This window comes from Microcaecilia unicolor, chromosome 1 (genome assembly GCF_901765095.1).
Source record: "Microcaecilia unicolor chromosome 1, aMicUni1.1, whole genome shotgun sequence".
NCBI classification, from domain to species: Eukaryota; Metazoa; Chordata; class Amphibia; order Gymnophiona; family Siphonopidae; genus Microcaecilia; species Microcaecilia unicolor.
The window spans coordinates 738,558,717-738,571,335 of record NC_044031.1 but is presented as its reverse complement, the minus strand read 5'-3'; the positions used below and the strand labels follow the sequence as shown (position 1 = coordinate 738,571,335).

At 43.8% G+C, this 12,619-nt stretch overlaps 1 protein-coding gene across 1 annotated transcript in view; it reads left to right on the top strand.

Moving 5' to 3' along the window:
- Positions 1 to 12,619, top strand: part of ABHD2 (abhydrolase domain containing 2) — a 156,360-nt gene that overhangs the window by 42,110 nt on the left and 101,631 nt on the right. Inside the window, exon 2 of the mRNA XM_030189696.1 lies at positions 4,175 to 4,267. The gene's annotated coding sequence lies outside the window, so the exon portion shown is untranslated. The remainder of the gene's footprint in view (positions 1 to 4,174; positions 4,268 to 12,619) is intronic.

The following is a 12,619-nucleotide window of genomic DNA, read 5'->3' as shown; positions in this document are numbered from 1 at the left end:
AGCTGTCGTGTCCAGCATCTCTCGCCTTCCCTACCTCACCCTCAGCTATGGTGTCCAGCATCTCTCATTCCATCCTTCTCTTGCTCCGCCTCTTCCCTGCTCTGTGAGGTGCTAAACATCTTACCTACCTTCTCAACACAGCAGTCAATATCTGAAGAAGATGCATTGTGACTTGCATGGGTCCTTAAGCATCTAATCATGCTTAAGGCCTTTACAGGCTCCTGCCTCCTCTGAAATTCCTATTTTGGAGAGAGTAGAAGCTGGGAAGTCTTGAACATGTATAGGTGCCCAATGACCTGCCCCAGTCACGATGCATCTTCTATAGATGCTGACAATGTGATTCTTCCCTGGTGGAAAGGAGATAAAATGTTGAGTATCTCAGGAGGGAGAAAGGGAGGGAAGAAAGGAAAGACATGCTGGAGACTGTGGTGGTGGGTGGGGGGAGGAGATGCCGTAGACTAAGTTCAAGTGCCATCTAGTGGGTGGACCAGCCCTGCCAGATGGAGCCACAGAAGATTAAGTCGGGGGAGGGGGGAAGGGAAAGAGGATGTTATGAGACAGGGACTTTTATTTATTTATTTATTTTTAAACTCGGGGGTGGGGGGAGGGAAGCCGAGTCGTCGGATTGCTTCGGAGACTGATGCAGATGCCAGCAGCTTGGCACAAGTTTATTTTTAAAATGTCACCTTTTCTGTCGGTGCCTGAGCCAATTGCTGCTGAAGTACTGACAGGAAGGGTGACATTTTGCAGTGAGCTCCAGATTTAAACGCAGCAGTAATTTGTATGCTCATTGATTATAGTATAGCATGGTAGTTGTGCTGCAATAGTTTTGTGGTAGAGACACAGTTCTACTGCAAGGCTTTGTGCATCGGACCCAGAGGTAGGATGCTGGGCTTGGCGGATCCATTGGACTGGTCTAGAATGACATGCTCTAATGGACTGTTGTTCATATTTTTGGTAACAGGTGAATATCCAGTTGTAGAAAAGGTGATTGGGAGAGAAATGTATATTTGCTTGCCTTTTTTTTTTTTTGTATTTTAATAATAATCTTAAAACATCAGTTTTAAGTAGCACAATGGCTAATTTCACATTGGAGAGTACAGTCAACCCCAAAAAAACTGTTACTAAAGTGGACACACAATTTTCATAATTGAGACTCTTAATAAAAGTTACTATGTTCCCAAATGCATGTAAAACCTGAACAGAACTCTTAACAGATTGCACCACACACAAATACAGATTTTAAATTCAAAACAAAACATTCGTATCCTTCTTCAAAAAGGATTCACAAATCTTACACCTGACCCATCCATCATGCAACTATATCACAAAGCACCACCCAAAACACAAACAGCCACACCAATCATGCTCTCACTCCTATTAAAAACCCCAAACCACATGTACATAAGTTCTAGGTGTGTGTGGAAGCTTATCTCAGCCCAAATAAATGGAAAACACAGGTCTCATAGCATGGGGAAAGGGGTGTGCTACTCACATTTTTTTGTTTTTATCAGTGAGCGTGTCAGAAAAAAAAAAACGAAATGCTGGAATAACATAGGAATGCAAGTGGAGTGCATTTTCTACAGTAGTATTCTGCAAGACCATCTGAACATCTTAGTGCTTCAGAGCAATATCGGCATCATCTTCTTTCTTCTGTGTGGTCTCCAGCTGACATGAGAAATGGGTTGACCAGTGCTCTTATCTGCTGCTGCCTTCTGTGCCAACTTCCTTTTTCTTTAATCTTCTGTTGCAATTTCTAAACAATATGACAAGAACAAGCCACTTGTACAGCAAATAGGATAATGGTAGCAAATTATGAAAAGAGAAACAAAGAAGAAGTACAATGCAAATCAAAGTAATATCTACCCACTTTTAAGCCCGTAACAAGGAGGGGGGTAATCTGGAGAACATATAGGGAATATAAGATAAACTAATACCCTAAAAGGAAATAACCAGACATCAATTGCAGATCCAAGTAAACAATCCCAGACCAAAGTAACTTTCTATGGCTCGATCAAGATGTTTGGAGAGATATGGGGTTTTTTGCGAATTTCCAGTAGTGTCTAGTTAAATCAGCTAATGTTCGTTATATTTTCTTCGACACTCCTTCAACTGAAGGAATTTAATTATAGAAAGCTTTTCTGTGCAGTCAGATTATAGCTCCTGATGGACCAGCTTCTTTCTGAAGTTGGAACTGCACAAGGACTCTGTCTTATGAGACCCAGACCCAATGTCCCTACAGTGCTTTGACTTTAGAGCAGGGTACCCTCAATGAATATGCATGAGATAGATGTGCATAAAATGGGAGGTAGCATGCAAATTTTCATATTCACTGTGGGTATCCTGAAAACCTGATTGGCTGGGTGTGTCCTGAGGACTGGGTTGAGACCCCTGCTTTAGAGTGAAGCCTGCATAGGAGGGGGAAACAACAGGAGAAACTTGCTGCTCAGTGACTTCACCTTCCAAATGGGAGGCCATGCTAGGGGGATAGTAAAGAGAATATGACTTTGTCTTTGGAAGCAATGGGTCTGACCAGCCCCCGTCCCTGTCTTCTCTATGCAGGAAACTAACTTTTCACAGCACACTGAAAAATACCAGTTGAGAACCTCTGCTCTACATTATTTATTTAGATTTTGCTCACACCTTTTCCAGTAGTAGCTCAAGGTGAGTTACATTCAGGTACACTGGACATTTCTCTGTCCCAGGAGGGCTCACAATCTAAGGTTATACCTGAGGCAATAGAGGGTTAAATGACTTGCCCAAGATCACAAGGAGCACAACATTCACACTAACAAGGGTTCGAAGCTGTAATAGCACTCAGAAATACAGTTCAGCAAGTATAAAGCAAAACAGCAACATTTTCTTTTACAGTAAAATCTTTAATGATCCTGTGCATAAGTTGATGTGAGGTAGATCCCTGATGGAAGATCTGGTCAAAAGGAAAACAACATTTGCCAGTCATTACTCAAAGGTCTAGTGCAGTGGTGGCCAACGTTGGTCCTTGAGGGCTGCAGCCTAGTCGGGTTTTCAGGATTTCCTCAATGAATATGCATGAGATCTGTCTGCATGCCCTGCCTCCATGACATACAGGTAGATCTCAAGAATAGATAACATATAACCCAGCGTCTTCAACATTCACACTATGTAGAATTGATAGGTAATTGTAGAAGTCATGTGTCACAAACTGCAGTGGCAACTTATTTTACCAGGGCAAGACCGCTGTTGGCTCGCTTTGCCTCCTCACTGGTCTGCATAGACTTTAATACTTTAATTTGACTTCATTTTAAATTAATACATTTTTTAGAACAACTTTCTTTTGCATTTTTCATAAATAGTCTTTAGACTTTCTTAATGAATTGAGATGAAATGTTTATGGCATGCTAAGTTTGAAGACCTGTCCCTGACGTAGATGATGCGAAACATGTTCTGCAATTCACATCTTCAGTTGTTGCATAGTCTTCCCCACATCAGCTTTATTGTAAAAACACAGTGCTGCATACAGTACAAAAGAAGACACGCAAGTATTAAAGTGCCTCAAGTAATATTGTGACTCATCCAAAGGAATCGCAAAAACACTATCTTGTACCACAATTGCACAAAATTTACAACGGTTGCCATTCAAATGTCTTCCTGTCTCCTGAGATGTATCAAGAAAGACGATAGAACATAGTTTTTTTGGATTGGCTGTATCATAGTACCTGAACCTTGATTATTTTTTTGTTCTGTTCAAGATGCGGGAGGATATAGGTATGTTGGTTTAAGCTAACAAGCTAGTTTTCTAATTGTATCATACTCATATCGGATGGACCATACAGGTCTTTATCTGCCGTCATTTACTATGTTACTCTTTGGGGTTCTACATGGAATGTTGCTACTAATTGGGATTCCGGAATCTTGTAACTCTTGAGGATTCCAGAATCTTCAGAACTTTTAGTACAAGAACAGTGCTGGGCAGACTTCTACGGTCTGTGCCCTGAGAATGGCAAGGACAAATCAAACTTTGGTATACATATAAAGTATCACATACCATGTAAAATGAGTTTATCTTGTTGGGTAGACTGGATGGACCGTACAGGTCTTTATCTGCCGTCATTTACTGTGTTATATGTTATTATATCATGTTTGTAGGTTTCCAGTTTTTCTCTGTGCTAATTAGTCATATTTTGGTTTCTAGGATTAATCAGCCAAGGACACTGTCATCTGAATTTTTTTGAAGCACTTCACTGAGGAAATAAAAACTTTCACCAACAGAGAACATCTTCCACTGGTAAGTAGGCTGTTCTCACCTTTGTAAATTTTTGAGGGAATTTTTTTTTTTAACCAGTTCATTTTGTGCTATAAGAACAGGTAATGTTTAAAGCTAAGGACAAGACCTTACAGACGTTTTGATGTAAAAACTTTGTAACTCGTGTCAAACCTTCATACTTCCTCATATTCTGCAACAAAGCTTTTGTCAATCAAATATTGAGTCTTAGATGAAGAAATGTTTACAGAAATTAGGAAAGCTGGCAAATTGGGCAACAGTTCAATTACCCCAATATTGATTGACTAGATAAATGTTACATCAGGGAGCACCAGGGAGATAAAATTCCTAGGTGTAATAAACGACTGCTTCTTGGAGCAACTGGTCCAGGAACCAACAAGAGGGAGAGTCATTTTAGATCTAGTCCTTAGTGGAAGGCAGGGCATAGTACGAGAGGTAACTGTATTGGATCTGCTGGGAAACAGTGATCATAACATGATCACATTTAAGCTACTGTCTGGAGTGAAGCCACAAAGTAAATCTACTGTAGCAGCATTTCTTTTTGAAAGGGAGACTATGATAAAAATGAGGAAAATGGTTAAAAAGAAGCTAAAAGGGTCAGCTGCAAAGGTTAGGACATTAAATCAGGCATGGATGTTGTTTAAAAATAGAGTGGGGTTCACACTCGCCACAGCAATCGAACACAACAGAAAAAAAGGGGGTGGAGAGGGCCCAATGTCAAGAGATCAGTCACCACACTCAAGGGTAAGATGCTCCAGAAAAGCCTTTATTGGGTCCCAATAAAGGCTTTTCTGGAGCACCTTGCTGTTGTTTAAAAATACCATCTCGGAAGCCCAGACCAGATGCATTCCACGCATTTACAAATGTGGAAAGAAGAGAAAACAGCCAACATGGTTAAAAGGTGAACTGAAAGAGGCTATTAGAGCCAAAAGAAAGACCGTCAAAGAATGGAAAAAGGACCCAAATGAAGAAAATAAGAAGCAGCATAAGCACTGACAAGTTAGATGCAAAGCATTGATAAAGAAGGCTAAAAGAGCATATGAAGAGAAACGTCGCAGAGGCAAAAACTCACAGTAACAACTTTTTCAGATACATTTATCCTATATAATAAAACTCACCCTCAACGTTCTGAAGACACTGACGTCAGTGAAACCAAGCCACTGACGTCACTTCCTTCAACACAGGTTCGAAGGGTTCGTGGTGGTGAAGCCACCGAAATCGCCAAGTCGCCGGGCCCCGCCCTCGCGTCAAACGAGATGACGTCGAGGACGGAGCAGTGGCGTACGGTGCGTGCAGCAATGGCGTCTGAACGACCAAGGGGTCGGTAGGTACGTAGGGAGGGAGGGAGAAAGGGGGGTGTTGGGGAGGAAAACCTTGCTAGCGCCCGTTTCATTTGGTCCAGAAAGGGGCCTCTTTTACTAGTTTATTGATATTTATGCATCAGAACCAGAAAGCCTGCGAGGGAATCCGTGGGACTGTAAGATCATGAAGGAGCAAAAGGGGCACTCGGGGAAGACAAAGAGTAGTGGAGAGACTGAATGAATTCTTTTCTTTGATCTTTATAGAAGAAGATGTAAGAGATCTACCTGTAACAGAAATGTTTTTCCAGGTGATGATGTGGAGGAACTGAAATAAATCTCAGTGAACCTGGAAGAGGTACTGAGCCAAATCGACAAGTTAAAGAGTGATAAATCAGCTGGTCTAGATGACATACACCCTAGGGTACTGAAAGAACTCAAACATGAAATTGCTGATCTGTTGTTAGTAATCTGTAACCTGTCATTAAGATGATCATGGTACCTGAAGATTGGAGGGTGATTTTTTTTTTAAAGGGTTCCAGGGGTGATCCAGGAAATTACAGACCTGAAAGCCTGATTTCAGTGCCAGGGAAAATAGTGGAAACTATTATAAAAAGTAAAATTATGGAACACGTAGATAAATATGGCTTAAATGGGGCAGAGTCAGCATGCTTTCAGCCAAGGGATGTCTTGCCTCACCAATTTGCTTTATTTCTTTGCAGGCGTGAATAAACATGTGGATAAAGGCAAGCTGGTTGATGTAGTATATCTAGATTTTCAGAAAGCTTTTGAGCTCCTCATGAGAGACTCCTGAGAATAATGGGATAGGAGATCATGTTCTGTTAAGGATTAAGAATTGGTTATTTGACAGAAAACAGAGGATATGTTTAAATGGCCATTTGCCTCATTGGAGAAGGGTAACTAGTGGAGTGCCACAGGGAATCTGTGCTGGGACTGCTGCTATTTAACATGTTTATAAATGATCTAGAAATCAGAAAGACAAGTGAGGTGATTAAATTTGCAGATACACAAAACTATTCAAGGTTCTTAAAACAAATACAGACTGTGAAAAGTTGCTGGAAGGCTGGGCATCCAAATGGCAGATTAAATTTGATGTGGTCAAATGCCAAGGTGATGCACATTGGGAAGAATAATCCAAATCACTGTTACTTCATGCTAGGGGTCCACGTTGGGGGTCAGCACCCAACAAAAAGATCTAGATGTCGTCATAGAAAATATGCTGAAATCTTCTGCCCAGTTTGCAGCAGTGGCCAATAAAGCAAGCAGGATGCTAAGAATTATTAAGAAAGGGAAGGAAAATAATAGTGTAATGACTCTAAATCGCCCCTTGGTGCGACCTCACTTAGGCCCAGATGCACAAAACTTTAACGACCCTTTAACGAGGAAATTTTAAACCGTAGCATGCATTATTAAAGGCCTTTTTCCAACGAAGCTAGCAGCTAACGAAAACGGAATACAAACGAGTAACTACCATTGTAATGTAGACGATTCGGGATGCACTAACCATACCGACGATTGCACCGAATCATTTACCGCGATATATTTTACGTGAGGTCAGAGCTGTCGTTAAGGCCTGAGCTGTCAGACACGCCGCTACTCCTGCTTCCCCCTGCAGCATACAAATCCAAGCTGGCATGTTTAAAAGTGAGATGAAATAAAAACGCTACCAATAAAGAACGACAAAAATGCTACCAATAAAGAACGACAAGGTGGATGCAGTACTTCCTAGGCTTCCCCCTGCATTAAGAAAAGCAAAACAAAAATAGAAATAGGATCGGGAGGGGGCATAGGCGCTCGTCAGGAGCGGTCCTGTATAGACAGCCTTGCCCCCCCCCCCCCCCCCCCGCTGCTCCCCGCTTCCCCCTACATGAAAACTCCAAATTTTAGCAGCCCCGGCCCCCCTCCCTTCCTGTTCCTTTCTCTCTACTCTCCCACAGCTCCGCCTCCCGCCATCCTCCGCCCCCGCTCCCCCCCTCCACCGGGCCCCCCCTCCGTATTACCGGGCCCGCGCAGCACCTCTCACCTCTGTATGAAGGCGCTGCATGCGCAAGAAGACCATCTGATCGCTGCAGTCTTCAGGACGTCTCTCTCCTTCCCTGAACTGGGCCCGTCCCCGTCTGACGTAAGAAACCTACGTCAGACGGGGGCGAGCCCAGGTCAGTATCGCGATTAGTGTATCCGGGCTTTAAAAAGATTCCTGGAGGAAGGTTCATAGTCTGCTATTGAGACAGACATAGGGAAAGCCACTGCTTGTCCCTGGGATCAGTAGCACGAATCTTGCTACTATTTGGGATTCTGTCCAGTGGTGTGCTGGAGCCGGCTCACAAGAGCCAGTTGTTAACTTTTTTAGCATCTTGCGAGCCAGTTGTTCTTCAGGGCTAGCCGGCTCCCCCCCCCCCCCCCCCCCCCCCCCGAGCTATAGGGTCCCAGGCTCCGTCCAGTACATACCTGAAGAAGGCAACCACCCTGGTGGTCCAGTGGATTCTTCGGTGCAGGCAGGAAAGATCGCCAGTCTGCGCGTAGGTCATTACTGCCTGGTTATCGCGTGAGACTTTACCGCTAGGTCAATGGCTGGCGTAAGGTCTGAGACCCAAAATGGATGTACAACAATTTTCATTTTGCCGCACATCCATTTTTGGCAAAAATAAAAAAAGGGCTTTTTTAGAGGCGTGCTGAAAATGGAATAGCGCGTGCCCCAAACCCACGCCTACACTACTGCAAACCATTTTTCAGCGCACCTTAGTCAACGGACCCTTTAGCATGTGAGACAATCATTTCTGCTTTCTTTTCTTCACCTTTCCACTTGATGTCCAAGAAACAAACACAGTATGTGAATACAGGGACATTTTAAGAAAACATAGATTTGATCATATTAAATCTTAATTATTAATAATTTTTCAAAGCATGACATCAAATGTTCAAAAATGCTTTGTATGTACAGTGCAATCCGCTAAAGTGCAAGGGTCTGGGACAAAAGAAATACATGCAGTTAACCGGAGCGTGCACTTAACCGTTGTGACCCAAAGAAGCTTGACATCTGATAAACATATGTACAGTACTGTTTATTATACATACAGTATACAGTCTCCATTAACTGACGTTATACAGTCTCCGTTAACTGACGTTAGGCTTACTTGAAGTAATCAGTCATAGTCCTCTGTACACTCTTGTGTCTGTGAGTTCCATAGACTGTCTGCCAGACGGTAAAAACTGTCATAGCACTGACATCCAGTGGCCTCCAGATAGGCCTGCATGGTGTTCAGACTCTCCAGCGCTCTTGCAAAAGTGACAGGAGGTTGTTGAATTTCGTCAGCATGTGCCTCGCTGCTCATTTCATCATCTGTTTCATCATCAGCCGTTGTTGCCTGCGTGTAGGCGCATATCTGGACATCAGTGCTGTCGTCAGCTGTTTGTAGATCATAATCAACAGCTACGTAGTGATGAAACTCCTCTTCAGTAACACCGGCAGGGGATGTCAATAGCCTGTTCATCTGACGCATTTGCAACAGCTGCATCTGCTTCGTCCCTCTCCACATCCCTAACAAAGCTTGCCCGCTTGTAGCAGTTCACAATGGCTGCCTGTGTAACATGATTCCAGACTTCTTTCTGCATATGTGGGTTCTCCAACAGTGATAGATTACGAGCCAGTTCAACAGCACATTTATCCTTGCCAGTCTGGTCATCCATAACGCTCATCAGACGACGTAGCACAAGAGCCCGATAATGCTTTTTGAAATTGGCTGTTATGCCCTGATCCATAGGTTGGATCAGAGAGGTAGTGTTTGGTGGCAGGAAGACCACCTTGACGTTAGACAGCCTGACATCATCACTGTGTGCAGCACAATTATCACAAAGCAACAAAATCTGACGCTTTTGTGCCCGCATTCTAGTGTCTAACTTCTTTAGCCACTGCTTTCAAATTTCCCCAGTCATCCATGAATTTGTGTTAGCCTCGTATGACACAGGAAATCGCTTAACTTTCTTGAAGCAACGGGGCTGTTTGCGCTTTCCAATGACGAGTGGTTCCAACTTCTCAGTCCCACCCATATTGCAGCAACGGAGGATCGTCAGTTGGTCCTTCGACGTTTTACTGCCTGTAGTTTTGGCTGGTTTGAATGCAAGTGTTCCATCAGGAATCACTCGCCAGTAGAGACTGTTTTCATCAGCATTGAAAAAGTCACGAGGTGCAAACTCGTTCAAGATGGTAGGAAGAACTGAAACAACCCAATTTTCAGCACCAAAGTCATCAGCGTCTTGTTTTTCACCACGCTGTTTCTTGAATTTTATGTTGTTCCTCTCCTTGCATCTTTCCAACCATCCAACAGTGGCTTTGAATTCAGTTAGTCCAAGACTTTCAGCTAGCTGATTAGCTTTCTCCATAAGCAGTGGACCACTGACAGGAAACTGTCTGCTCCTGACTTGAGAAAACCACCAAAGAAGAGCATCTTCTACCTCCTCAGCTTTTCCCGCCCATTTTCGTTTCCGGTGTGGATTTGTATTGTTTTGCCAGTCTTCCAGAAGCTGATCTTTCTGCTTTAAGATAACGTGAAATTTTACTGGGATTGACCCCATATTCTTTAGCAATAGATGCTTGACTTTGTTTGTTTTCTAACTTTTTAAGAACTTCTATTTGTTCAGCCAGTGGCTGTGGCCACACCTCTCCTTAAGAAGCCTTCACTCGACCCTACTTGTCCCTCTAATTACTGACCCATCTCCCTCCTTCCTTTTCTCTCCAAATTACTTGAGCGTGCTGTTCACCGCCGCTGCCTTGATTTTCTTTCCTCACATGCTATTCTTGACCCACTACAATCTGGTTTTCGCCCTCTCCACTCAACCGAAACTGCGCTTACTAAAGTCTCCAATGACCTATTACTGGCTAAATCCAGAGGTCAATATTCCATCCTCATTCTTCTTGATCTTTCCGCTGCTTTTGACACTGTCGATCACAGCATACTTCTCGATACCCTGTCGTCACTTGGATTCCAGGGCTCTGTCCTTTCCTGGTTATCTTCCTACCTCTCCCTCCGCACCTTTAGTGTTCACTCTGGTGGCTCCTCTTCTACTTCTATCCCTCTGCCTGTCGGCGTACCTCAGGGTTCTGTTCTTGGTCCCCTCCTCTTTTCTATCTACACTTCTTCCCTTGGCTCATTAATCTCATCCCATGGCTTTTCCTACCATCTCTATGCTGATGACTCCCAAATCTACCTTTCTACCCCTGATATCTCACCTTGCATCCAAACCAAAGTTTCAGCGTGCTTGTCTGACATTGGTGTCTGGATGTCTCAACGCCACCTGAAATTAAATATGACCAAAACCGAGCTTCTCATTTTCCCCCCCCCAAACCCACCTCCCCGCTCCCCCCGTTTTCTATTTCTATTGATGGCTCTCTCATTCTCCCTGTCTCCTCAGCTCGAAACCTTTGACTCTTCTCTCTCCTTCTCTGCTCATATCCAGCAGATTGCCAAGACCTGTCGTTTCTTTCTTTACAACATCCGTAAAATCCGCCCCTTTCTTTCCGAGCACTCTACCAAAACCCTCATCCACACCCTTGTCACCTCTCGTTTAGACTACTGCAATCTGCTTCTTGCTGGCCTCCCACTTAGTCACCTCTTCCCTCTCCAGTCGGTTCAAAACTCTGCTGCCCGTCTCATCTTCCGCCAGGGTCGTTTACTCATACTACCCCTCTCCTCAAGACCCCTTCACTGGCTCCCTATCCGTTTTCGCATCCTGTTCAAACTTCTTCTACTAACCTATAAATGTAGTCACTCTGCTGCTCCCCAGTATCTCTCCACACTCGTCCTTCCCTACACCCCTTCCCGTGCACTCCGCTCCATGGATAAATCCTTCTTATCTGTTCCCTTCTCCACTACTGCCAACTCCAGACTTTGCGCCTTCTGTCTCGCTGCACCCTATGCCTGGAATAAACTTCCTGAGCCCCTACGTCTTGCCCCATCCTTGGCCACCTTTAAATCTAGACTGAAAGCCCACCTCTTTAACATTGCTTTTAACTCGTAACCACTTGTAACCACTCGTCTCCACCTACCCTCCTCTCTTCCTTCCCGTTCACATTAATTGATTTGATTTGCTTACTTTATTTATTTTTTGTCTATTAGATTGTAAGCTCTTTGAGCAGGGACTGTCTTCTATGTTTGTGCAGCGCTGCGTACGCCTTGTAGCGCTATAGAAATGCTAAATAGTAGTAGTAGTAGCCAGTGTTAAAAGTCTTACAGTTGCGTGACGACGACTCCTCCAGTGTACACTCTTAACAACATTCTTTCGCTTATTCTGCCTGTGGCAGTTAACCAATGAGATTTTAAATTTACCGCCCCTTTGTCATGCACCAATCGGCTTCCATATTCCATGCGCGCACTTATGCGGAGTCTTTCTTGCATAGGAGCGGTCTTAAACCATGCATATAAGCGAATCTTGCACTTATCAGTGGTGCGCTAAACCGAAGGTTGTCCCCATAGAAATTGATGGCGCCAAAAAGGGGACCGAAGTGCGGCATGCAGTTAAACAGAACATGCATTTATCCGACGTGCACTTAAATAGCTTCACAAACTCTGTGGGGAACAGTATCTGGATAGAAGAGTCTTCCTCTGTTTTGTGATGTTAGTCTAGACAGCATTATTTAGATTGCAGCATATCATGTCGGGGGCGGGGGAGGGAGATAATTCCTCCTTTTAAGATTTATTTTGAAACACGACAAACTTTAGAACCAGGTCACACTTGAAAGGCAGCCTTTCTGATAGTAGGAAGCTTCCATTTCCTTTGTGTTTTTACAGTACATGTGATATGGGGAGAGTAGCGTATTAGCATTCCTCTCCTCTTGTCTATCTTACCCTGTCTAGAATCATCTTTCAAAATGTGTTCAAAATTCTTGTTCAATGCAGTCAGTGTATCAGAACGCTAATAAAACATTGTGTTCCTTCACGTCTATACAGGGGTGTGCTGGTAAATTTTTAACAGGCTCTTTCTCCGGACGTAGCCAGCTCTGCAGTCGGAAGGGCCAGGAGTGGCCGGGGGGGGGTGGGGT